The following is a 27,391-nucleotide window of genomic DNA, read 5'->3' as shown; positions in this document are numbered from 1 at the left end:
TCTTAAAACAAAGCAACATGGCCCAAGTGCTGTGGAACTGTAAGCTCATTGTTTGGGATGAGAGCACCATGGCATACAAGGGGTGTTTTGAGGCACTGAGCATACCCCCAAAAGGTGTCAGGGGGAACGAGAGAGTGATGGTGGGAGTCACTGTGCTGCTGGCTGGAGACTTCCGGCAGACTCTGCCAGTAGTCCCAAGGGGAACTTGAGCTGATGAGGTTACCATGTGTGTCAAGGCATCATATATGTGGCCCCTCATCAGGAAACTCTCACTAAGAAATAACATGAAGGTCCACTTGAGAGGTCCACTTGACTGCTGGGGAATTCTCTGAACTCCTATTAAAAATAGGTGCCAGAGAGTATCTCAAGTCCAAGGGGAAAGTGACCATCCCTGTAGGCCTGAGCACAGTACTGATGACCCTAGCAGACCTAACAGCCACGATATACCATGATATCGTCACTATTATGGAGAAGTCTGTGGACTATCTATGCAAGCATGCCATTCTGACCCTCAAGAATGACAAGGCTGCCTCCTTAATGAAACACAACTCCTTCAAAGGGGGAGAAATGGAGTACAGATCTGTGAATTCAGTGGTGCAAATGGATGACGTGGTCCACTACTCATGTGGAGTTCCTCAACACACTCAACCCTCCTAATGGCCCAGCCCACAAGCTTCTCCTCAAAGTGGGGGCTCCAGCAATGCTTCTCTGGAACCTCAACCCACTCAAACTCTGCAATGGAACTAGACTGTGAATGAAAGCCCTCCACAGGAACGTCGTCGAGGCAATATTGTTCACCGGTAGTGCTCGGAGGGAGTCGGTGTTCATACCACGCATACCGCTCATACCATCAGAGTACCCCTTTGAATTCAAGAGACTGCAGTTCCCCCTCAAGGCCTGCTTTGCTATGACAATCAACAAGTCCCAGGGCCAGACACTGAAGGTGGCAGGAATTGACTTGAAGGAGGATTGCTTCTCACATGGGCAGTTCTATGTGGCCTGCTCGTGAGCTCACCCAGCAGCCTGGTGATCCTAGCACCTAAGGGGAAAACCACCAATGTGGTCTACAAAGAGGTCCTTCAGTAGAAAAAAACCAGTTGTACGTATTTTTCATTTTATTTCTTGCACTACAATCTTTTCCTTTTAAAAATCTCTTCAACCAGTGTTACATTTTGAAATTCATTTCATCAGTTTTAAGCATCAATACACTTTGCTTTATTCAAACACTTTTGTGAAGCTCAGGTACTATGCTATTATACTACAAAACCAACTAAAAAAAAACCCTCCACAAACCAAAAAATGTTACATACTCATAAGTATTATAACTGGATTTAAAGTAGTTAAATGCCATAGTGAAGCACTTGCATCAAGCTAGTCTATATATATCAGACAAGTGTCCTGACAGACTCATCCACACCCATCCCAAACCCCTGGGCCTAGAAATGTGAAATTTGGGGAGAATGTTCCTTTTGGGATGTAGAGGCTCACTAAGAAGGGATTTTAAGAAATTCGCCCCCTAAGGGGGTAAAAAGGGGCAACATGTGTTTTCCTATAGGGATACAGCTTCCCTGTGTGGCTGGCAGGCGGTTGCCTGCTCCCCTCACCCCAACTGCCAACTTGGCCACTCTTCCCTGATTGGGCTAGCTTTCAATGTCATTTGCATATGTGGCCTGATTGGGGCTCAGCCCAACATTCTAAACAGTATGCAGTTGCTAAGAGAGTCATGGAATTTGTCCTGAGGTAAAATGCACCTCCCAGTCTTCCCCTAAAAGTTCTCTAGGGTTGCCAATCTCCCTGTGGTGTAAGGTTGCCAGCCTCCAGGTGGTGGCTGCAGATCTCCTGGAATTACAACTGATCTCTAGGTGACAGAGATCAGTTCCCCTGGAGAAAATGGCTGCTTTGGAGAGTGGACTCTATGGTATTATACCATTCTGATGCCCCACCTCTCCCCAAATCCCACTCTATCCAAGCTCCACCCCCCCAAATCTCTAGGAATTTCCCAATCTGGACCAGGCAACCCTACTGTGAGGCCTGCCTGCTTGCACCCCCTGTCTCTGATGGGTCAGCTGTGGAATTCTGTGTTCTGAGGTAAAAATCAGGTAAAGGAAACTGCAGACCATTGAAGAAAGACAGTACAAGGCTCCTGAACAGGGATTTTATATAAAAGTCAGTATGGCAACTGAGTTTTTAAATGTTCATGGGGAGATGATGTACAACCTTTCTAGGGGTCATTTCAATGTGAACCTCTCACATGAACCTGCCGAAGTGCCCACCACACCACCCCTCCCTCAGTCCAACTCCAACTCACACCTCTCACAGCCATCACTTCTTACTGCTCCCAAGAAACTTCCTGGCAGACATTGGGCAAGATACACCGATGCTAAAAGGAGGAAGCAATTTAGAAGTGCAACAAAGAAGTATGCACATCATACTCCTGTGGTGCACCGAGCAGCAGTGGCCAAGTACCAGCAAGATCACCCCAAGGTGCACAGAGTGGCAGAGTAGAGAGGCGCTCACTTCCATGGAAGGTCAAGGCTCACTCAGGCATATCCTATGATCCTTCGCTACATTCAAGCTGCCTCTTAATCTCATCCATGCAGAAACACCCCTGTTCAGCTTCGCAAAACAAAGCAACATGGCCCAAGTGCTGTGGAACTGTAAGCTCATTGTTTGGGATGAGAGCACCATGGCGCACAAGGGGTGTTTTGAGGCACTGAGCATAACCCTAAAAGATGTCAGGGACAATGAGAGAGTAATGGTGGGAGTCACTGTGCTGCTGGCTGGAGACTTCCAGCAGATTCTGCCAGTAGTCCCAAGGGGAACTTGAGCTGACAATGTTACCATGTGTGTCAAGGCACATTGCTGTGGCCCGTCATCAGGAAACTTTCACTAAGAAAGAACATGAGGGTCCACTTGAGAGGCGAAGGGTTTGCTGGGGAATTCTATGAACTCCTACTAAAAACTCCTACTTGGACTCGGAGAGTATCCCGAGTCCAAGGGAAAAGTGACCATCCCTGCAGGCCTGGGCACAGTAGTGACAACCCCAGCAGACCTAACAGCCGCAGTATACCCTGCTATCACCACTATCACTGAGAAGTTCATGGACTGGCTGTGCAAGCGCGCCATTCTGACCCCTAAGAACGACAAGGCTGCCATCATTAATGAAACACAACTCCCTTGAAGGGGCAGAAATGGAGTAGAGATTTGTGGACTCAGTGGTGCAAATGGATGATGTGGTCCACTAACCCGTGGAGTTCCTCAGCATGCTCAACCCTTCTGGCTTCCCAGCCCACAAGCTTCTCCTCAAAGTGGGGGCTTCAGTGATGCTGCTCCGGAACCTCAACCCACCCAAACTCTGCAATGGCACCAGGCTACAAGTGAAAGCCCTCTACAGGAATGTCATCAAGGCCACATTGTTCACCAATAGTGCTCAGGGGGAGTCGGTGTTCATACCAAGCATTCCACTCATATCATCAGAGAACCTCTTTGAGTTCAAGAGACTGTAGTTCCCCCTCAAGGTCTGCTTTGCTATGACGATCATCAAGTCCCGGGGTCAGACACTGAAGGTGACAGGAATTGAGGGAGGATTGCTTCTCACATGGGCAGTTCTATGTGGCCTGCTGCAGAATGAACTCACTCAGCAGCCTGCTGATCCTAGCAGCTGAGGGGAAAACCACCAATGTGGTCTACAAAGATAACCTTCAGTAGAAAAAAAACCCCAGTTGTACATATTTTTTTTACTTTATTTATTGCACTACAATCTTTTCCTTTTAAAATCTCTTCAATAAATGTTACATTTCGAAATTCACTTCATTGGTTTTCAGCATCAACGCGCTTCGCTTTATTCAAACACCTTTGTGAAGCTCAGGTGCTATGCTATTATACTACAAAACCAACTCAACCCCCTCTCCCCCAACCCAAAAAATGTTACATACTCATAAGTATTATAACTGGATTTAAAGTAATTAAATACCGTAGCAAAGCATGGGCATCAAGCTAGTCATATGAAATAACAGAGTGGTGTTGCTTTTTTATGGCATTCAGTTATACTTTATTGCCTTAGGAATGCCACTTTGAATCCTGTTTAGGTTTTTTAAACATCCTTTTGCTTTCTTTGTTTAAACAGTACTATGGCAGAAATATATTGCAGAATTGTTATCAATCAGGCATAAACAAGAAATGCACACTGCATTCTCACTTTGGCACTTTGCCTCTTTTCTGTATTTCAGAGGCATCTGTTTCCTCAAATTGTCTATTCTCTTTCTTGAGTACAACCTTGAGTTTTTAAGAATATGAAGCCCATATTGTTCATTCACTGCAACAGTTACTTTTCCCTCAAGAGTTCTGCTTTTTAGGATTATGTTCATTCCAAAAGAACAACTTTGGTGATAGTTTCCTAACATTTACACCCAGTGTGCAACTTGGGTACGCACAATGACTTTACAGTGCAATCCTAACCTAAACCTCAGCAGGAGTCTCCGTAAGTCAGCTATGACTTGACGGCAACTTTCATGAACATCAAATTTGAAATGTGCCTTACAAATATCTTAGGATTTGTTCAATTAATCTGCATTAAAAATTATTCAGTGTTCATGATAGCCAAGAAATCCTACAGGAAGGATAAGTGGGAATATCTGAGGGAGCTGTTCAGTTGGCTGTTTTTACTCTATCAATGTTGAGTTATCCTACACAAATTTTGTTTACAGAAACTGTAAACAAACTGAATATTTGTGGTGAGTGGATAATAATACTGAGACAAATTCTGCTTCAGAATCACCTAACTATGTGTAAATTGTCATTAATCCCAAGATATGATTTTGTAGATCAGTTCCTGTGCTGGCAAGTGTTCCTTTCACAGGTTTCTGTTGAGGGTATGCTGGACATCCTTTTGGAAGTAGGACAGGTGTCATGGGTGATAAACACCCTGAACCTTCTCATCACCCCAGATTGATAGCTAGTCAATGGTTTTCCTTTCTCTCCAGGAGACCCTACATATTCCCACAGGACTGCCTTTTTCTTTAGATTGCTTGTTGAAAAGGAACCTAGCTCACAGTGCATACAGAGCCTGAAAATGGCATCCAGGCACAATTTGGATGTACTCTTAGAAGGAATGTTCCAGGTGGCAACAAGGAGAGGATTGGCTGCTTGTTTCTGATATTCTAATTGGCCACTGCTGGTTTGTTTAGGACACACACAGTATATCTCTGTTTTGATATATCACTAATATGCACATTTTAAATTCCCATATACTACCCACTGCATAGGGGGGGAAATGGTGAGGTGAGTGAAGCAATGAGAAACGGGAAAGGTGAAAAAATGAAATCAAGGCATTTCCAGAAAAGGATTGGAAGAAAACAGGTTTCAGAAAGAGCAGAGGAAAAATAAAACAGTGAAAAGCTAGGATAGCAAGGAATATGCAACAAAGTTATAAGGAAATAAAAATGGTAACAAAGGAAACTGAAATTGGAACATTATGGCTATCTGGAAAATGCTCAAGACCACAGTCCAAAGAACAACTTAACACTATGCAGTGGATTTGTCCTCACCTACTTGATTTTTTGACTTTCTGTTTCTTTGAAAAGCATGCTAAAGACGTGGAAACCCCCTGAGAAACTTTCCTCACTATATTACATACTACATTTGCAACTCCCTCAGTTTCAAAAGTGCTTTGCTATGCATCATTGAAAAAAACCAAATCAGAAGCACCTTTGGGTGTTCCTATTGAGACATTCTAGCTGCCCCCAAATGAAAGGGTAGAGATTGCCCTTAATAAATCATGACTGTCCACTAAAAAACAGTTGCTAAAAAGGCTGTCACAAAAGGGAAGGAGCCCCTTGTCCCTGTAATTTGAATGCTTGGCTGAATCTTCATGTAAGCAACTCCAAAAATACTGTGGTTAAAAATCATATCTCACTAACCTGGCCTAACTCAAAAGCAGGAGCAAGGCATAAACCCCTAATTTTTCTTTTTCTGAACTCTTGCTTATTACAGGGAACATAAAAGCAAATAAAAAGGCTGATTTGTAGTGTCAATATCATAGGCAAATTAGAAGCAAATATTTACTTTTCACACAACATCTGTTCCTGTGTCACTATATACAGTCTGGAATCCATAGTCCTTTGTCTGGAAGGTAAAACTGGCAAGTTTGTGTGAGCTGGTAAAAAGTAATTGTATCTGCTTTGCAAGAAATTAGATATTGTGTTTTGTCAGAGCTGGCAGCAGTTGGCAAATAAGATTTACACATCCAAACACCTCATTAAAGTTAATGAAGACTGTAAGTAATAAGAGTAGATTAATAGGTCTTTCATGTGATGTTATTGTACAAACTTTTCAAAGTGGCCTATTACCTTTATAAACATATGGCATAGCTGCACAATTTTCAAGCAATTTCATTGTCATTTTCCTTCAGCAGACAAAATTTTACATGGATAGTTTGCATAGGGTAAGGGAAGTACATTAAGAAAACATTTGTGTGTGTGGTAGGCTCAGATCATAATCCAATCATGTGGAAATTAGGGAAAAGGAGAAAAAGGAAAGCATGGAGAATAAATGAGGACTTGCTACAGGAAGGAGAGAATATGGAGATGTTGAGAAGAGAGACAAAGTTCTTCATACAATACAACGTAAATAAAGAAGTACCAACTGACAAAGTTTGGGACGCTTATAAGGCGGTTATAAGGGGCATACTAATGGACTTAAATGGTAGAGCAAGAAAAAAGAAAGAGGAGAAAAGACAAGAGATTGAGGAGAAAATAAAAGCCAAAGAAATACAGTTAAAAAAGAGACCAGGGAAAAAGAAATTATATCAGGAAATTAAAATACTTCAAGAACAGTTAACAGCAATGAATAATAAGGAATTGGAGTGGAATCTTAAAAGATTGAATCAGAAAGCGTTTGAAGGTGCAAATAAACCTGGGAAGTATTTGGCATGGCAACTGAAGAAGAGAAGGGAAAAGAAAATAATAAATAGAATTTGCGAAGATAATAAAACGTATTTGGAACAGACTACCATTAGTAGAGCCTTTTACAAATTCTACGCTAAGTTGTATAACAAGAAAGAGGTAAATAAAGAGTCAATAGCGTTATATTTGGAGAAAATGAAACTTCCAGTAATTTCGGAAGCTTGGAGAAATAAACTGAACAGTGAAGTAACAGATGAGGAACTAAACAAGGCAATACAATCTGCAAATCTAGGAAAGGCGCCAGGGCCAGATGGACTTACAGCGAAATTTTATAAGGTAATGACCAACGAACTGGCACCATTCCTAAAAGAGGTGATCAATGGAGTTTTAAAGGACCAGCGGATTCCAGATACCTGGAATGAAGCGAATATATCATTGATCCCCAAAGAGGGCCAAGACTTGACTAATGTGAAAAACTACAGACCTATATCGTTACTTAACAATGATTATAAAATCTTTGCGAAGATACTGGCGGAGAGACTGAAGGGGTGGCTTTCGGAAGTCATTGAGGAGGAACAAGCAGGCTTTTTGCCAGACAGACAAATCAGAGACAATTTAAGGACAGTGATTAATGCTATTGAATATTATGACAAGCGTTGTGACAAAGAGGTTGGTTTCTTCTTTGTTGATGCTGAAAAGGCGTTTGATAATTTAAACTGGGACTTTATGTTTGCCACTATAGAAAAGCTACAATTGGGAGAAAGATTCATTAGAGCAATTAAGGAAATTTACAGAGACCAGACTGCAGCAATTGTGGTGAATGATGAAGCGACTAAGAAATTGATTATAAGTAAAGGAACAAGACAAGGTTGCCCGTTGTCTCCACTGCTGTTCATTTTGGTATTGGAGATCCTGATGATACAAATACGACAAGATGAAGAAATTCGAGGAATTAAAATAAAGGACTATTCATACAAGGTCAGAGCATTTGCGGATGACATAATGTTAATTGTAGAAGACCCATTGGAGAACATGCCAAAAGTGATAGATAAGATCAAGGAGTTCGGAGACTTGGCAGGTTTTTATATTAATAAAAAGAAGTCAAAGATACTATGCAAAAATATGACTAAGCAGAAACAACAATTGTTAACGGAAATAACGGATTGTGAAGTAACAAGCAAGGTGAAATATTTGGGAATCGAACTGACTGCTAAGAATATAGACTTATTTAAAAACAACTATGAAAAACTATGGACTCAGATAGAGAGAGATTTGATTAAATGGAACAGACTAAATCTGTCATGGTTGGGAAGGATTGCAGCAGTTAAGATGAATGTGTTACCAAGAGTAATGTTTTTGCTACAGACAATACCAATCATCAGTGACTCTAAGCAATTTGAAAAATGGCAGAGGAAAATATCAGACTTTGTATGGGCAGGCAAGAAGCCTTGAGTGAAAATGAAAGTTTTACAAGATGCAAAGGAAAGAGGCGGAATGCAACTGCCCAATCTAAGACTTTACCATGACGCAATTTGCTTGGTGTGGTTGAAGGAGTGGATGACGCTAAAGAATAAGAAATTACTAGCCCTAGAGGGATATAAAAAAATATTTGGATGGCACGCATACTTATGGCATGATAAAGTAAAGGCGAACTCGATGTTCCTGCATCACTATATACGGAGAAGTTTATATATAATCTGGAAGAAGTATAGAATCTATTTGGAAGAAGGAACCCCTTTGTGGGTAGTTCCATATGAGGTGATAGATCCGAGAGCTGTTGATAATGAGCAACAATGTTTAACTTACAAAGAAATAACTAGAACGGAAGAATCTAAACTCAGAATAAAGACTCAGGAGGAACTATCACCTTATTATGATTGGTTCCAGTATAGACAGATTAGAGATTTATATAACTCGGACTCTGTAAAGGGAGGTATACGAACAGAAAACTCGGAACTAGAGCAGACCCTTCTTAAAGAGGACAAGAAAAGAATATCTAAGGTATACCAAGCACTGCTGAAATGGTATACTGAGGATGAAATAGTTAAAGGACAAATGGTGAAATGGGCCATAAATTTCAACAAAGAAATAACAATGGAGGCATGGGAATACTTGTGGAAGACTACAATGAAGACAACGACATGTACTAGTATTAAAGAGAACATTTACAAAATGATTTACCGTTGGTACATGACACCAAAGAAGATTGCGCTAGGGAATTTGAATACTTCTAATAAATGCTGGAAATGCAGGAAGCATGAGGGCTCCCTCTACCATATGTGGTGGACGTGTGAGGTAGCTAGGCAGTACTGGGGGGAAATAATAAGAGAAATGAGTGAGATTTTACAATTTCAAATTAATAAGAACCCAGAACTCCTGCTACTAAACTTGGGAATGGAGGGAATTCCAGCCCATCATAGGACGTTGATATTTTACATGACGGCAGCAGCTAGACTTTTGTATGCGCAAAAATGGAAAATACAAGAAGTGCCAACCATTGAAGATTGGATCCACAAATTGCTGTATATGGCAGAAATGGACAAAATGACAAGAAAATTGAGAAACCTGGACTCAGGACAGTTTAACACAGACTGGGAGAAGCTGAAACAATATTTGGAGAAGAAATGGGAGGTGGGAGGAGAACTGTGGCAGTTTGAGAACTACTGAAGTACAATAAAATGTAGAGGGGGGTGACTTTACCGGGGAGGAGAAGAGGTAAAAGAGAATTTCTAAGCAGTTATGATATTAGATTGATATATATAGAATAATAAATAGAATATTGATAGAAAACAATTAATCATAAGGGTTAACTATAAGGATTGACTAACTAATAATATTTTCTTTTTGATTCCGTACAGTGTACCAAACTGAATATGTTTATTTGAAGCTGTATATGAGTCAAATTGATTGATATCATATATAGACTTATGATTGAAGGGGAATAGAAATACTAATGTAAACAAATATAACTAAAATAGAAAGAAGAAGATAGAATGAATAACATATAGAGTATAAGTTAAACTGGTTGATTTATATGAATGTATGGTTTACATAGTTTATGATATATAGAAATATTTGAAAGTGGAATAATGAAAAATGGGATAAATTGTTTATCCATTATGGAAAAAGGGACTCATAGTCAGGGTACAGAGTATTAAAAATAGTTAAAGAAGTATTGCTTAGAATAAAGGGAGAATATATATTTGTTAGATAGAGGAATATATAAAGAGTAAGGGAAAAGGGATAAAGGGTTGGAAACCTGTTGGAAGTCAACAAAATGGGGGGGGGGAAAGGGAGGGGGTTAGAAATTGGGAAATGGGAATATTGACTGTAATGTGTAAACATTTGATCCTAACCCAATAAAAATTTTTTCAAAAAAAAAGAAAAAGAAAACATTTGTGTGTGGCTTTCCACTCTAACAAAAATAAGTCAGTGGCATACTTGAATGAGAAAGTCAATATCAGCTAGTGAGCCAAATATTTTAAATATGACTTTTAATGTATTTGCTGGTTTGTTGTATGTTTAGCTCATTTTCTAGACAGCCAGGCTGATGTAGTGATGAAGAGCATGGGACTCTAATCTAGAGAACCGGGTTTGATTTCCCCACTCCTCCACTTGAAGCCAGCTGGGTGACTTTGGGTCAGTCACAGCTTCTAGGAGCTCTCTCAGCCCCACCCACCTCACAGGGTGATTATAGTTCTGAGGATAATAATGACATACTTTGTAAACTTCTCTGAGTGGGTGTTAAGTTGTCCTGATGGGCAGTATATAAATTGAATGTTATTATTTTTGTTGTTATTATTTCTAACTAAAGCTAAAAGGGGTACTTCCAGAGTAGGCTCCTTAATCCTGCCGCTCAAGAGGCCCCCACTGAATCTGCCCTTGGCTCCAGGGCCAGAGCTCAGCTTTCTCTCCCCTCCCCCCCAGGCTGAGGTCTGGATCCGTCCTTTTATCCCTTCCCCCCTAATGCCAACCCCGCCCTAACTCCCATGCTCCCACTCCCATGGTGATGCCCAGCACCTGGGCCAGGGGTCGCCATAGGCTGTGGCTCAGCCCCTGCCCTTGCCCCTGATAGGCACCTATTCCTGCCCTTTCCTGGTGCCCCCGCCCCCATACCGGGGCTGCCTGGGCCTACTTAGCCCTGGGTGAATCATCCTCTCCTGACGGGCCCTGGGCCAGCCCTGCGGGCAGACCCCCTCCCTGGCCCCAGGTACAGCCATCAGCATTTTGAGCTGGGCATGGCAGGCTTGCTGCCCAGGGAGCCATATGCCAGATGGTTGGGGCCACCACTTCCCAGGCCATCAGCTGTTCGCCTGGCCTCTAATGCAGCTGGCTTGACCATGCAGATACCAGGGATGCACACCAGGGCCGCACTGCTGAGGACCCCTCGCCCTTGCGCCCCAGCTGGGCCGTGCTGCTGCCCGCTTGCCTGCCCAGGAGCTGCTTGCCTTCTCTGCCCTTGCCACCATTCAGCCAGCTCCTGCAGGGACCGCCCACGCCACCACTCAGCTGCTTCTTTGGGTGGCAGCAGACTTCCCTCACCCGGTAAGTGCTGTCAGCGAGTGGGGGTGGCTCGGGGTGTCTGTTTGTCCGGGGGACGGTAAGCAGGGCCGTGGCTGTCCCAGGACAAGCTCGTACATGGGCTTTCTTTGTGGTGATCCCTACCCTGTGGAATAGCCTGCCTGAGGAGGTTAAGAGTCCCCACTCTCCTGACTTTCCACAAACAATGCAAAAATGAATTATTCAAAAAGGCCTTTTACTCAGATAGGAGGGCGATATTGTAGGGAGAGGTTTTTAGAGGCTTCGCTAATGAGTTAGGGACCATAGACTTCGCCACTATGTTGCCTTACATATTATCTGTTGCTTTAAATAAGTTCTCCTTTATACTACCTGTGCTTCATGTTATCTAATGTCAGTTCTAGAATTGATTATATTCTGTTTCAGGAATTCTTCAACTCCGCATTAGATCCTTGCTAATGCTATGTCTTTGTAAACTTGTTTTTATTTATCCTGTGACATTTTTTATGGAAATGTCCTTGACACTGTATGGAAATGTCCTTGATACTGTATGGAAATATACTTGCTACTTATTTTAGTAATCTCACACAATGTAATCTGCCTTGAGTCTCAGTGAGAAAGGCAGACTATAAATGCCATAAATAAATAAAATAAAATATATAATGCCAGGAGCCTAAGATATGTAGAGGAAAGGCAAGCATAGATGTATACTACTGTTCACTAAAGGACTAACTGGGAGGAGCCTGGCCTAAATTGGCAAGCTTATTAATTTCCATCAGGAATTGATATGGAATGTATAGGGTTATCAGGTCCCCTGAGAGTGACAGTGGGGGATGGGGAGGTCATGCATGGGTAGTTGCACCAGGGGGAACTCACCTCGCCTGTACATGCAGTGCATGTGCACTCCGTTGCACCAAGAATGACATCATTTCCAGCGTGATATGGAAGTAATAAGTTATGCTGGAAGCTAATTGAATAAAAATCAACCCCAAATATAAATTGGGGGTCAATTTTCACTCAACTGCCCTCTGTTGCAACCAATCACTTTTGTGTTGCTCTAGGAATGATGTCGTTTCTGGAGCAATGCAGGGGCACTCTAAGGTGCACAGGAGCACACTTCACCCCTACCACCATATTCCTGCGTGCACACACACAGCCAACCAAGTGAGAGGTGGCGGGACCAGGAAAACGGTAAGCCTAGGTATGTACTATCAATATATATAATTTTCAACATGGCAATCTGGATACTTAGCTAGTCTGACTACACTTTGAGGAAGAAAATGTACAACTGTCCAGTGATCAGCCTGAGCAAATGGTTTCAGGATTTCAAGGTTTGCTTTTAAAATATAAAATGTCTTTAAATATTGAATTTTATTACTATAGGAAACTTTATATGCAAGGTGTTTCTAAAAATACCTCCTCCCCACAATTATGTAAGTAGGGAAGCCAAGTACCCAGTTATGGCAGGTAGCTTACATCATTCTTCTCTCTTCTGTTTTATTTCGGATCAGGCTCTAAGAGACCCAGATTCCAATCCCCAATTCACTGGGTGACCTTAGACCAATCACACACTCTCTACTTAATAGGGTTATTGTGAATAAAATTCATTATTAAAGACATTAATTATATTTTAAAAGCAAATCTGGAAATCCTGAAACCATTTGCTCAGGGTGATCATTGGACAGTTGTACATTTTCTTTCCCCAAGTGCAAATGCTACTCGTGGTCAGGCTAGCTGAGCCCTGGAGAAAGTGTGTGTGTGTGTGTGCTTTCCCCTGTCTTTCTGCAACAGATGAGGCCTTGTTCAGTTCCTCTGCATTGTTGAAATAAATAAAGCTTAATTAGTTTTGTCGTCCAATTTTGGTGATTCATCCTGTAGAGTTTCAACTCCTTGCCTGAGATAGAATTCTATTTAAAATAATGAGCTCAGAAGATTGCAAATACTTCAAAAGTTTTTTTTTAAAAAAATAAACTTCTCAGTTTACAGTTTGAGATATTCACACATTATTAAGAAGCTGACTCAGTTAATCTCCTTTAAAAAGAACTCTTTGTTATGCAGTTCAGCTTTTCACATCATAAATCACCCTTAAAAGTTCCACTTTTATGAGCGTTGCTGTTTTATCTCGACATCTGAAAACATGTTAAAGGCCAAATTTCTTCCCACATCACCTACATAACATATCTAGCTAAATTCTCTACAGAGCAGATGTTTCCTTATAGCAGAAATACCCTATAGAATAGTTGAAATACATATTGATCTCAACAAAGCTGTCAAAAATAAGAGGCAGCTGCTCTTTGGTAGAGGCTAAGGATGACAATGGGTTGGAGATGGGTGGAATCTTCCTGTCTGCAACAACAACTGATATACTTGGCAGTAGCATCATGGAAGGATTACCTGCAAGTTTACTGTTGACAAACACTGGGTCCTTCCCTGGCACAAACTGATGGCGGGTTTAATGAGGATCAGTTTGGTGTCTACTGCTGCGAGCATTATACACACATATACATATGCATGTGTTTGTGCCTTTGGCTCTTTCCTGTATTAATGAGACCAAATTCACAGGTGCTGCATTAAGTACCTTTCAGCCCCATTCCTGTCTGAAAACAGCAAGGCAACTTTAAATGTACTCACAGCAGGTTTCTGAAATCAATTGATGTTTAGGAAGGAAGATTGATTAACCCCAAGTTTCTAGGAGATCTCCTAGAATTACAGCTGATCTCTATACTACAAGAGAGCCATTCTCCTGGATGAAGTGGCAGCTTTAGATGGTGGACTTCAGCATTATGCTCTTCTGAGATCCCTTCCCAATCTCATCCTCCCCAGGTTGCACCCTCAGATCTTCAGAAATTTACCAACCCAGAGCTGGTAACTGAATTCCTGCTTTTTGCAGCATGGTAGTATATATAATTATACTCTTAGTATTAGTGTGCCAGTCCATTTGTGGAAGCCATCCATTAAAACCTCCTTCCATGGAAAGATTATTGTAGTGATAAAATTTGCAATTTAGAGACATTCCCCCACATTTTACAGTATTAAGTAATTGGTCGTTTGTGGATGTGCCATAAATGATATTACTTTGTTCTTGAACAAGGTAGAGAGAATACAATGTGAGATGTGATTGGCTGCTGTGCATATTAAAGTTGTTTTAAGCCATTTCTCAGTATGTTAAATTTCCCCCAGAAATATTACAGTTCCAGCCCCTTTGAAGATGACGGTGATTAACAATACCATCATTTGATCTGGACTGGAGAATGTGAGGAGCTGCCTTCTGATTTCAGATTGACTGTACTTAGAAAGCTGATTGAGAAGCACCTGTAACTGGGTTACAGCTACTATGAGAAATGATGTAGCTTTCCAGATTGATTTCATTAGAATTTCATGAAGGATTTTTAAGTTAAATGGGCTTTTCTCTTTTTTTCTTCTACAACCAATGCTGTGAATTAGAACTACCTCAATAAATGTAAGTTTTATCTTTTTATAATTTACTAGGTAGTGGGCTGATTTTCTTCATGTGGTTCATACTTTCCTGACTAGATAAACGCTGTTAAACTAAGCTAAGTTAAACAAACTAGTTAGTACACATATATTTCCCAATACACAGTTGATGCTTTTATGTAGAAAGTAGGGGTGTGCATAATGAAATCTACAAGCATAATGAAATCTACAAGCCATATATATATATATATATATATAAATTGCTGGTTTAAATCATTATCTTGATTTTTAGAATGGTTACACAGACCCAAGATGCTTGAGAACCATGAAACCCCATCCCTGAAAAAAATCATTTTTTAAAAAAGTCCCAGCGGTTACCAGCCACACAGCATTAGCAATGGCATTTCTCCGTTCCAATCAGATCCTTGCAAGAGAAATCCACAGAGCACACCTAGCCAATACCAAGCTATAGAGAGCTGATATTTTCCTTCCTATCTCTTTCATACGGTGGAGAGAGAGTTTTTTCCCACTCTGAAAATAGAAATCCTGGGCTTGTTTGGGGGCCTTTAGAGTTCAAATCCTTTGCCCAATTTGGTTGAAACTTGCTGGTGAACAGGCAGCTCCACAGCAATTTTGGTGATACTTGGTTGAAAAACAACAACTTCAGGTGTCCCCGCCTGAAAAAGTCCCCCATATCAGGAAAGCAACCAATCTCCTTCCTTACTGTGTTAAACAGACCACAACAAGGAAGCATAGAAAATAGAGTTTTCACCAGAAAGGTAAAAGTTTTTTATTAAGTCAGTCACTGTACAAGAAGGAAAATGAAATGAATGCAAACTTTTAAAAAATACCTATGTCTTGTCTGGAATTCTGCTAGGCTGCCACCATTTTAGAAATCAGTAGCAAGAAGTGCAGCTATACAGAGAGGGATTTATTTGGAGATGTGTAAAATTCACCTCCTTTATCCAATCTGCTTGAAATATAGATGGTCTTTAGATTAGAGAAAGAACTGTTCTGTGTAAATTTAGTGCCATTATCTTTATAAATAGCTGTCTCAGACCCCTGAATAGATTCCCCATTGAAAATAATGGTCCCAAAGAAAAACCACACTGACTTGCCTCCTGCACCAGTAATATCCTATCCAGAAATAAGCAGTTACAGTAAAAAAATTTCCCTCCAAAGTCCAGATCAGAAATTATAATGAAAATTTTCTTAGTGCGCAGCCCTGGTAGAAATAGAGACAGTATAATGTGACCTGGTGTTTATGCTATTGGAGTATTCCATTAATCACCAACACTACCTTAGTTACCTATACCATTGTGTTGCATTGGTTCCAGTTCCATCACCCACACAGTTCTATAAAATGGTGTTACTGACTCTACATAAAGGTTTTGTTTGGTGCCCCCTCACTAACTTTTATTAGCCCTCTTTCCTGTTTGTGTGTTTATATGTGTTTATATTATATATTTGTGTTAAATGCTGTTTTTAATGTATGAAATATTTTAATGGTTGACATGGTTTCATGTTCACTACCTTGGGAGCCCTGAGCTGAGTCAAAAGGTATTTAAATAGGATTGCCAGTCTCCTGGATTTACAGCTGATCTCCAGACTACAAAGATCAGTTTCCCTGGAAAAAAGTGTTACTTTGAAGAGTGGAATCTATGGCTTTTTACCCAGCGGTATAAACTGTTGACCCTTATGGCAAGCTACTCAGAAACCTCTGTGGCAAGTTAGCATTTTCACAAGCATCTACCAGGTAAATGCTTACAAATACCCACTGAAAATTATTGAGTGATCAACAAGGATGCTCACAAGAATGAATGTGTTATGTATTGGGCTTAGGGCCTCTAATGTATTCTGGCTCACCTTCCCCAGCCTATCTGCGAACAACAGGGTGTTCCAAACTTAGGGGGGAGGGGTGTTGTGTACTGGGCTGAGTTGGCCGAGCAAGGCCTCTAAGGTATTTTCTGTATTGATTGTAATGCACTATACTGTGCTGAGCTTAAGGTTCAGTCAAGGCTCCCAATGCCTGCAATTCTCATTGGTCCATAATCCCTGCAATATCACTGGTTACTTTCTCAAGGCAGCAGCCAATCGGTCCTCTATAATAAAGACCAATCAGTGAGTGGCCTGCCTACTTCATACATTGTATATAGTTTATGCAAATAATGGTATTGTAAAGTATGTGTTCTCATTGGCTATCAGTTATTCTTGGGGTGGAGCTGCTGTATATATATTGAGGGCTTCTGTTCAGACTGGCTATGTCTGTGTTCCTGCTGAATAAAGAGCTGTTAAACTACATGGTGTCTGAACCCACTATTTAACAGAGTGGTTTCAGGCTGATCATGGGAAGTTTTAGCCCCTAAATTATGAATAAATACTGATAAACCTGAATGCTTAGAATTGATCTAATTGGAAAAGCCCAACTCATGTCAGCTTTACCTATGATTTTGGAAGATTTCAAATAGTTTCTGTGTTCTGATGTCTAGCTTTACAGATTTGTAAAAAATATCTGTGAGACATACGGTACAAGACTTCTGCTAAAAGATTGTGGGAACATAGATGTACACTTCCTGTTCCAAAAAGATTATTTATTCATTTAAATGGTTGTGCAAGAGTTGGCAGATGATCGAAAACTTTTCTTCCTGATGTGTTGACAGTGTTCTAAACTTAAAAGCAAAGTCCATATTCAAGTGACATTTGCCATACAATCCACATGTCTCATCTCTGTACCTTCACACCTGCCCTTTAATGCTGCAAGCAGCCATTGCTGGTTTAACAGAGTCTGTTCCAAATGATGAATGCTAAAGTTTGTAATGAACGGGTTTTGTGAGAATTTCATTTTCCCTGGTGTAGTTTTCCCATGGCTTTCTGTTTACTTAACTTCCAGCCTGATGTTGTAGTTAATCAACTATGCTGAGAGAAATTCTTTTGATTTCATTACATGTTTGTTGCCATTTACCCCCAGTTGAATGTTAGTTCCCATAACCTTTAAGTGCCAGAATTAGTCAAACATCAGAACAGAAGAATTCCCATTGCTCTAGTGGAAGTTGTGGAAATGTGCTAAAGTATAAAATAACAGACCGGTTTCAACAGTCAGTGTAGAGTTTCCTGGGGGGAAATAACAGCTGGCAGACTTATGGAAGTACACTTCAAGAGTTATATGCTCAACTGTAATAAAACATATGAGATCAAATGCTTAAAACCACCTTGTAAATATACATATAGATCATTATAATTCCCTCAGAGTACCTCATAAATCCACAAGGGAACGAACACCCCCTTTGTATCAGCTCTCATCATTCTCAGTGCTCTTACTACATCAGCAATCACAATCGTTTTCAATGTTATATGATAAAAAATGGCTTGGAGAACTCATGATATAAATAGACAATTGAGTATATCGTGACATTTCCAAGAAAAACATATTTCAGTCACCTGACGTCTTCATATGGTACTCTTTTTAATTTCCTACCCCCACTATCATATTCTTCCTATACATAAATCATCTGCATTTAGTATCAGTTGCCATTTTGTTTCATTTTTCTTAAAGTACCAACATAATTCCCTATTCCATACACAGAAATTAAATTCTGTTGTCATGCATGAAGTCCACAGTATGGGTGTTTCAATTCTGTACTCAGAAGATAAATTAGTATTATTGAGAAGGTGTGGAAGAAGATGATTTGTTTCCCTTTAAAGCATGGGTTACTTAACAATCCATTCTTCTCCACTAAGGTGTAATTTTGTTTGCAGTTTTACAGCTACATGTGAAGTAAAATTAGGTCAGAAATCATAAAGCAGGTTCTAAAAGAGGATAGAAACTGCCATTATAACAAAGCATTTTCCAGCTATGGATCTGAAACTTAAATTGACCAACTGCTATTTGTTTTAATACCCACCCCTCCTTGTCAGTCATATGTCTCTTACTGTGGTGTTTTGTATGCATAATTTATTTAAAATATATAAAATAGAATGTTCACATATCCATATCCACTTAAAACTATTTCTAACTAGGTTTTACTACATGCAAACAATTGCTTTGATGTCTCCCAGGCAGTACACTCCCAAGCAAGCTTACTAGAGTTTCCAGCTCTGGCTCAGGAAATTCCTGGAGTTTGGGGGGAGGCAGTGCCTGGAGAAAGTGGAGTTTGGGGAGGGGAAAGAGCTCTGTAGAGATGGGAAGCCCTACAGTCCATCTTCTGAAGCAGCCATTTCCTTCAGAAGAACTAGTCTCTGTAGTCTGGAATCTGGGAGAGTTCTAAGACCCACCTTGAGATCAATATTAACCCTAATGTTTACTTAAAAGTAAGTTCCATTGAGCTCAGTGAAGCTTCCAACCTAATAAATGCTTAGAATTAAAACTGTCTTGACCAGACCTGTTACCTCTAATGACTTCTAATTAATGCCTTAATTAGACTGGTGTTTAAGTAGCAGGTTCACTAGTTGCCAGCCTCCAGAGAGGCCAGCATTACAACTGATCTCCAGACTACAGATATCAGTTCCTCTGGAGAAAATGGCTGCTTTGGAGAGTAGACTTTGGCATTACACCCAGCTAAGATCTTTCCCCTCTCTTAATCCAGCCTTCCTCAGGCTCCACCTACAAATCTCTAGGAATTTCCCAGACTGGGTGTAACTGTTCCTGCTTCCATTTGATTTGCTATACTACATCATCCCAGCAATACAATCACACCTGTTCATGCATGCCTTCTGTCCTGGGAGAATACTGTCCAGTATAAATAGAAGGGATAAGAATACCCAGTGGCTTTTTTCTGGGTGATTTCTCATCAATTTCAACACTCAAAACAAATATTCCATCAAACAATCAGAAGGCTAGTGTTTCAGATACTCATTTAAAGTCAGGTAATTAGGTTTTAACTTAGAATTGTCTCGGACTATTAGACAGAGATGGCTTCTCCTCTTCTCCTCATTCATGTGTGTATAAATACCTGTGCGTGCCTGACCTTTACTTAGCTCAGCTTTGGCTGTTTTATTTTAAAAAACAGGGAAAGATGTTGTGCTTCTACTCCAAGTTTGCTGCAGGAGGAAATGAAAAAGAACTTGCAGCAAGAAAATGTGTACAGATTCCACAGAAACAATTATCTTATGTATGTTATACCATAAGTGTGAGATGTGAGTACAATTTACTTATGGTTCTGCTTCTCTTTTTTTTCAAAATGCCTGAAGTAATACTTTGGTGCCCCTAATGATAACTTTACCTGTTATGTCAATTCCTTTAGAATTATTTAGAAATTCATAGAGATTTTGCAATATATTTTTTAAAATATTTACCGTGCAGTCATATGCAGAATTACATGTCACAAAACCTAAAAATAAGTGATGGGAACAGTTTGGAGAAATGAAAGAACTCATTCTGTTCTTGGAAGCACTTACTTATGTGACCCTGTAGCTATTTAGAAACATAAATTACTCAAAAAGTGACTTTAAGAAAAACAGAAAAGGTATGGTTGTGCCTTCTTCATATAACCACGTCCAGATCATTTCCCTTGCACTTTCTTTCATGAGTTGTAATTTTTAATTTATTTGGTCTTTAAACAGCACATGCTGGTGAAATAACAGGAGAAACTGGTCTTCTTTCATCTATACCAGGGGTGGACAATAGTTTTGGCTCGGGAGCCACTTTGTGGGAGCGGAGGTTAGCGGAGGGCAGCACCTTTTAAAATGATTGCATTCATTAGTTAACTTTGCATTTCAGAAAAGGTATAAATTGTATCATAAAAATCAATAAATATAAATTAAATAAAATAGTGGTAGTTTTATTCAATTTATTTATTGTGCTAATTTCATATCATCTATAGCTCCAAGCACATTTAATTTTAGAATCAGTTTAATGAGACAAATGTACCCTATCATACTTTTCTACAATTTTTTTGAAATCAGGAGTGAGATTGCTTGTTGTGGCCCACGGGCCACAAAAAACTCTGTAGCGGGCCGCATGTGGCCTGCGGGCTGCAATTTGCCCACCCCTGATCTACACAGTTAAATTAAGCAGTCCCATTCGCTTAGCACTGTAGATGAAATAAGTCACATAATAGCAATACCATCAGATGCATTTATTCACAACATTTCTGAGAATCAGTGGGCGTTTGCCAGAACATTTGAATAAAGTAATTTATGCATGTTCAAGTTTCTGCTGCCCTCAGGTCAAGTAGTCCTGACGAACTGGTTGGCAGCCAAGTGTTCACAGATCACATAGCTCCCATAATGATTGATAGATTTCTTCTGTCTTCCCAGGACATTTGTCCTTCCACTTGCATTTCTCCCCACCCGACTAGAAGAGGCTATACAATACCAGTAGCTTTTTGACCTCTTAAGACTCTGAAACTAAGTGGTATATACAGACTGTAGTCCTTTGTCACACAGCTGGGTACCGAACCTCCACTCAGATACTGTATGGGTGTGTGTATGAAATGACTGGTTGACACTCCCTCCTCCTCCACTTCTCTCTGTGGTGCATTTTCCAACAGTTGCTCATTTTATGCTTTATTTATTTATATCCATACACCAAAATTTTGAAAGCACTGGGGGTAATATAAATGTGGTGTTGCCAGCCTCCAGGTGGTAGCTGGAGATCTCTCGGAATTGTAACTGATCTCCAGGCAACCGAGACCAGTTCCCATGGAGAAAATGGCTACTCTGAAGTGTGAACTCTATGGCATCATACCCCACTGAGGCTCCTCCCCTTCCTCAAACCACACCCTCTTCAGGCTCCACCCCCCAAATCTGCAGGAATTTCCCAACTTGGACCTGGTAACCCTATATACATGGCTGGTCGCCCTGTTCTCAACAACCCTGTGCCATATTATGCTAAGAGAAAATGACTAACCTTAGGAACACAGTGAGTTTCATGCCAAGTGGGGATGTGAACCTGGGTGTTCTCAGTCCTAGCTCAACATTAGACTGTACTAGCCCTATTCATATGCTACAGTGAGCACAAGTACCTCCTGCATATCATGCATACATCTGTGCATTCATTTTACAATGAAACTGAGGACCAGTACCTGAATAAATGTGTAGTTTAAATCATGTGTGTTTAATGTCATTCAAAATTACTCAGTCGATATGTAAAGAAAAATCAGGTGTACACTTACACAGACTGTATATGTGTTCACTGTAACTTGTGAAAAAGCTTGGCTGTCTCTGACGAGAAAGAAGAGAGCCTGTGTCTTGTCGCCCAACCATTTATTTCAGAACAGAAGAATAAAAAAGGCCCTCAGCATTCGGTCTAATATCTTTTATCACTGGACGTGATGTTCTATACTAGAATGTTCATGCTAGTGCACTGTTGCAATAAATATTGTTTTGCTGTAATCATGAGGGTATCCAGCTTATATTGTAAAATCATCTTCTAAAAGTATTTATAAAACAATATGGTGGCAATAAAAGCCTTTTTTTTTACTTAGTGCTCCACTAATGTTACTGGCATTAGTCCAGTTCCAGCAACATTTTTTCATTTCCAAATACATGGTGGCCATGTGATGGGGAAATTGTTTAAAATGCTGAAACAATTTCAGTAAAAATAATGGAAGGAAATATATAAATATATACATTAACATGTTTGAAATACACGTTTCTAGTAAGAATTCTGTGACGGCATGGGCATTAAATGCAAGGATTACCAAATGCAGCATCCAGAGAGAGACAGGTAAAGGATTAAAACAACCGCCTGAAGGGAGGATGATTGGCATGCTGCTCCCCCCTCTGTGATTGGCCAGAGGGAAGGTAACAAATTGGAGCTGACAGGGTTGTCAGAGAGAGGATGCTTGGAATCTGACCAGGGAGGGTGAGATTGAGAGTCCTCTGTGCGAGGAAAAGGAGGGAGAACGTTTGCCTTTACTGAGAAAGCTTATAGTTGGTAAAAAGCTTTTAGCTGAAGAACTAAAGTGGGAAAGCCAGCACTAATATTATTCAGACAAGCTAGAACTGGGAGTGTGTGGTTGGCAGAGGAAATGGGTAGTAAAAGGAGACTCATCTTCAGACAAAATAACAGGGTTATGTCTTTAGTCGAAGAATAATTCCTGTCCAGTATCTGGAATGGGGGTTTGACTCTGTGGGGTACGCAGTAAAAGGAAGAGTGGTATGTGTAAAAGCCTGTACATTTAAGCTGTGAAATAAAATCAATGAAAAGAACTTTGCTTTAAGTAACTTAAGTCTGAAAATAACAACTACTCACATCCAAGAACTGTAAATAATTGAAACTAAGCTATAGACGATTATTGTGCCTCGTGCCAGTGAAGTATTCTGATCAACAAACATTTACCTCAGTTTTCCTTTCTATGTCTATCTTTGTACCAACCTTGTCTGTTGAATAATTCTGCTGTTATTTTTTTGAACCTTACTTAACCTCTTGTGCCTTTTCATTTTAAAGGAAGCATGGGCCTCTGCTTCTCCTCTACTTAAACTTGGGCCGGGTAATAAACCAACTATATATACATGCTCAAAGTGTGGGACAACAACTCTACATGATACCAAAGGCATCTCAGTCCCAATAAAAAACCTCGTTGGTTTTGGAGGGAAAATCTACCTCACAGTGGAGAAGTAAGTGGGGATGGCCAGGCCAGCAGAGCCAGGCAGTGTATGCTATAAATTCCTTGGCTCAATCATCAACAAAATGGAAGACTGCAACCAAGAAATCAGAAGGAGACAGACTTAGAAGGACAGCCATGAAGAAACTAGAAAAGATTCTTAAGGATAAGAATTATTGTTGGGGACCAAGATCAAGGTAATTCATACTAGATATTCCCCATTACTATGTATGGATGTGAAAGTTGGAAAATTAAATAGCAAGAAAATTGATTCATTTGAAATTTGGTGCTGGAGAAGTTTTATGGATACCACAGACTGCCAAAAAGACAAGTAAATAGGTTCTAGATCAAGTCAAGTATGAATTCTCCCTCAAAGCTAAAATGATGAGACGGCAGCTATCATTCTTTGGTCACATTATGAGAAGACAAGACTCACTAGAGAAGATATCAATACTAGGAAAGGTGGAAGGCAGTAGGAAAAGAAGAAAATCCCAAATGAGATGGCTTGAGTCAACAAAGGAAGCCACATACTACAGTTTGCACGATCTAAGTAAGACTGTTAATTACAGGATCTTTGGGGGGTCATTATTCATAGGGTCACCGTAAGTCAGAAACAACTTGACAGCACATAAGACACAAAGTATATTTATTTACAGCATTTCCCAACAGATGGTGGTGGAAAGTGCCGTCAAATCATAGCTGACTTACGGCGACTGCTGTTAGGGTTTTCAAGGCAAGAGATTAACAGAGGTGGTTTGCCACTGGCTGCCTCTGCAATCATGGTCTTCTTTAGAGGTTCCCCATCCAGTTACTACTAACCCAGCTAACTCTGCTTAGCAGCCATGATCTGATGAGACTGGGCTTACCTATAGGTGTATCTATTTTATTTAAACAATGTGTACCATTTTCCTTTCATTCACCCTTTGCTGGCTACCAGCTCTGTACTAGAAAGAGGAGTCCCATTTGCTTCAGCCAGAGGGCCAAAGTTTTGTTATTTTCAGGGACTGAAAAGCTCCTTCTAACTGAACAGTTGTGAGATGCTTTGGGCAGATTTACACATTGTGCTGACACAAAACTACTGCTAAAATTTCTGTGTCTTAGTTTGTTCCATATAATATTTTATGCCACCCATCATCATCACCCAAAGCATTTCTTCTGTCTTCTCAGCAGTAGCCAATGATGTGCAGTGTGGGTAGGGAAATGTGATCTGAGTATAGTGATATGCCAATATATATTATGGGGAGGGGGGATTTCAGCATCTAGCAGCCCTTTCTGCTTTAATATAGAACTGTTCTATCAAAGAGCTGTTGGTGGATATCTGTTTAGTTTTAAATGGGTAGTTTTAGATGGGTAGCCATGTTGGCTTGCACTATAACAGCAGGACTTTAGTCCAGTGGCACCTGAGAGATCAACAAGATTTTCAGGTATGAGCTCCCTTCTGGTATCTGAAGAAGGGAGCTCTGACACTCAGAAGCTTATACTCTGAAAATTTTGTTGGTCTCAGGTGCCACTGGACTTAAATCCTGCTGTTTAGTTATAGGCATCGATCCACAAGACCAACAATAACTTCTCGTAAACCTCACTGCACAACTTCAGCTGGCTTTATAATCAAGTGGTCATACAATTTCATCAGCTTGTGCAAAAATAAAACCTACCATTACTTATTCTTAAAGGTACATAGGAGTATCAATTTGCTTGAATTGTGAGTAATAATTTATTGCCTAATTATTGTTTTTGCTAGGTCCCAGACACTGTATTTTTAGAATATGAACTCATAGCAGCAGATTATTTTAAAAAATAGATACAGAGCTCCAGTACTAGAGAAGACTGAGTCAGATATTCCATTTAGTTTCCTCTCCTACATAGAAACCATTTAACCCAACATTCTGAAGGGAAATATATAGCCTACATCTTAGGCTGCGTCTGCCTCAGGTGTCCATTTATTTTTATCAGTAGTATTTTATTTCCCGCCTCATGATTACTTGTTTCCATCAAGCATGTTTTGCAAACTTATTTATATCATTTGTAAGCTTTATTCCCTTTATGACTTCTCTTCAGATAGTTTGAAGATGTGCTTAATTTACAGAATATTCCACTCTTACTTGGTCAGCTCCAGAAGATGGTGCTGGGAGACTGCTGCTCAGCCCTGTGGCATTTATTCCAGATGGGATCTATTTTGTCTTCCATGCTGTTTAATGTTTACATGAAAATATTGAAAGAGATTGTCTGAGGGTTTGGAATGTGATGCCATTGATATGTGGATGACACTCAGCTCTGTTTTTCTTTAACAGCTGAGTCAGGTGTCTGGAAAACATGTGGTGGATAAGAGCCAATAAACTAAAGCTCAGTCCAGACATGTTGGTCAATGATGAAGCCCCTTGAGGTCTGAGGAGTCAGCCTGTCCTGGAGGACATTGCACTCTCCCTGAAGGATCAGGTTCATAGCTTTGAGGTGGTGCTGGATCCTGGTCTTCAGCTGGAAGATCGGGTTTCCCCTGTAGCATGTAGCACCTTTTGCCAGCTTCAGCTGATATACTAGCTAAAGTTCTTCCTTGAAAAGCACGATTTGGCCACAGTGATCCATACTCTGATCACACCCAGTTTAGATTACTGTAGTGTTCTATTTTAACAGTGTTGGTTTTGAAAACAGTCTGGAAATGTCAGAGGGTTCAAAATTTGGCAGTCATGGGTGGGATATAAGGATCATATCACTTTGATGCCCATGTGTTTCTAGGCAGAATCCAAAATGCTGGTTCTTACTTTTTAAGCCCTAAATATCTTGGGGCCAAGATACTCCTCCAACTACAATCACCCTTAACAAACCCTGTTCTTTGTGCCCCTGCCTTCAGAGGTGAAGAAAGTGTCAGCCAGAGACAGGGCTTTCCCAGTTGTGGTAGCCTGCCTGTTGAGTGCTCTTCCTCTTGAAACTCTCCTCTCTACATTACTCTCTTCTAGGCAACTGGTCAAAAAATTCTGTTTACCCAGGCTTTTAATTGTTTATCTTTTAATGCTATTTTAATATTGTGTTTTTAGCCTGAAAACTGATAAATTCATTTTAAGTTCAATGTTCTTCAGTTTTATGGTCTGGTGATATTTTTAATGGTGGGTTTTAATTAATAACTTGTAATGTTTTTATTACTTTGTAAACTGCTTTAGGTATGTTTTCTGGAGAGGTGGTATAAAATTTTCTAAAAATAATAAATAACCTGTTACTTATGGAGAATAGAGTTTGCCATTTAATCAAATGTGACAGGTATGCAAGCTTAAATGACAGATACACAAGCTTCCTACCCGGAGAAATCTTCAACAGCCAATGACCATCCCACTGGAAATACCATGGCAACATCTCCCATACCTGGAAGGGCCTCCCCTCTCCATGCCATCATATGTAGCAGGTAGACAAGCAGCCAAGCCACCTGAGAGCCCCGTGGCAAAGATGGCTCTAGATATCTCAAGGCAAACTAAGGGGGAATGAAGAACCCAAGGATGACATCAGCTGGCAGTGCTGGCTGTTGAAAGCCCAGCAATGGCCAGAGGCATCAAGCTCTCCGGAGTACCAACATTCCAAGCAAGCAGTGAGCAAGTGAGCAGCAGCACAGCTGATCCTAGCTTCCATTGCCACTCATGATTCACATTGCTCACTTTCCTGGGCAGCAATGCAACTGCCAGTTCCTTCCTCTGTTCTCTGATTAAGGTTGCCAACCGCAGCAATGATTCCAAGGTCATCACCTACACACCCTCACTCACATTGTGTGAGACATGGTGTTCTAACATCAAATTCAGCAGCAAGAAATCACTGCTGCAGGAGTGGTGTGCTGAGTGGACCCTTCCTCTAGCCCCAGCTGTTACCCACTAGTGCTGATCTCTAACACTTGCCCTTACTAAAATGCATTGAATTTGAAGTAATGTGGAGCACAAAATGTTAGAATTAGCTCGTTTGTTTTGCAGTAGGTGAGCCAAAGGCCATGGGAACAAGGGGTTAAACAGCAAT

General features: G+C 40.5%; 1 protein-coding gene across 1 annotated transcript in view; it reads right to left on the bottom strand.

Annotated features, from left to right (window-relative positions):
- Positions 1–27,391, bottom strand: part of AUH (AU RNA binding methylglutaconyl-CoA hydratase) — a 175,701-nt gene that overhangs the window by 116,447 nt on the left and 31,863 nt on the right. The window lies entirely within an intron of this gene.

The sequence above is a fragment of the Eublepharis macularius genome, chromosome 8, assembly GCF_028583425.1.
Source record: "Eublepharis macularius isolate TG4126 chromosome 8, MPM_Emac_v1.0, whole genome shotgun sequence".
In the NCBI taxonomy this organism is placed as follows: domain Eukaryota; kingdom Metazoa; phylum Chordata; class Lepidosauria; order Squamata; family Eublepharidae; genus Eublepharis; species Eublepharis macularius.
The sequence above is the reverse complement of the archived record's forward strand: the minus strand, read 5'-3'. Positions and strand labels throughout refer to the sequence as shown.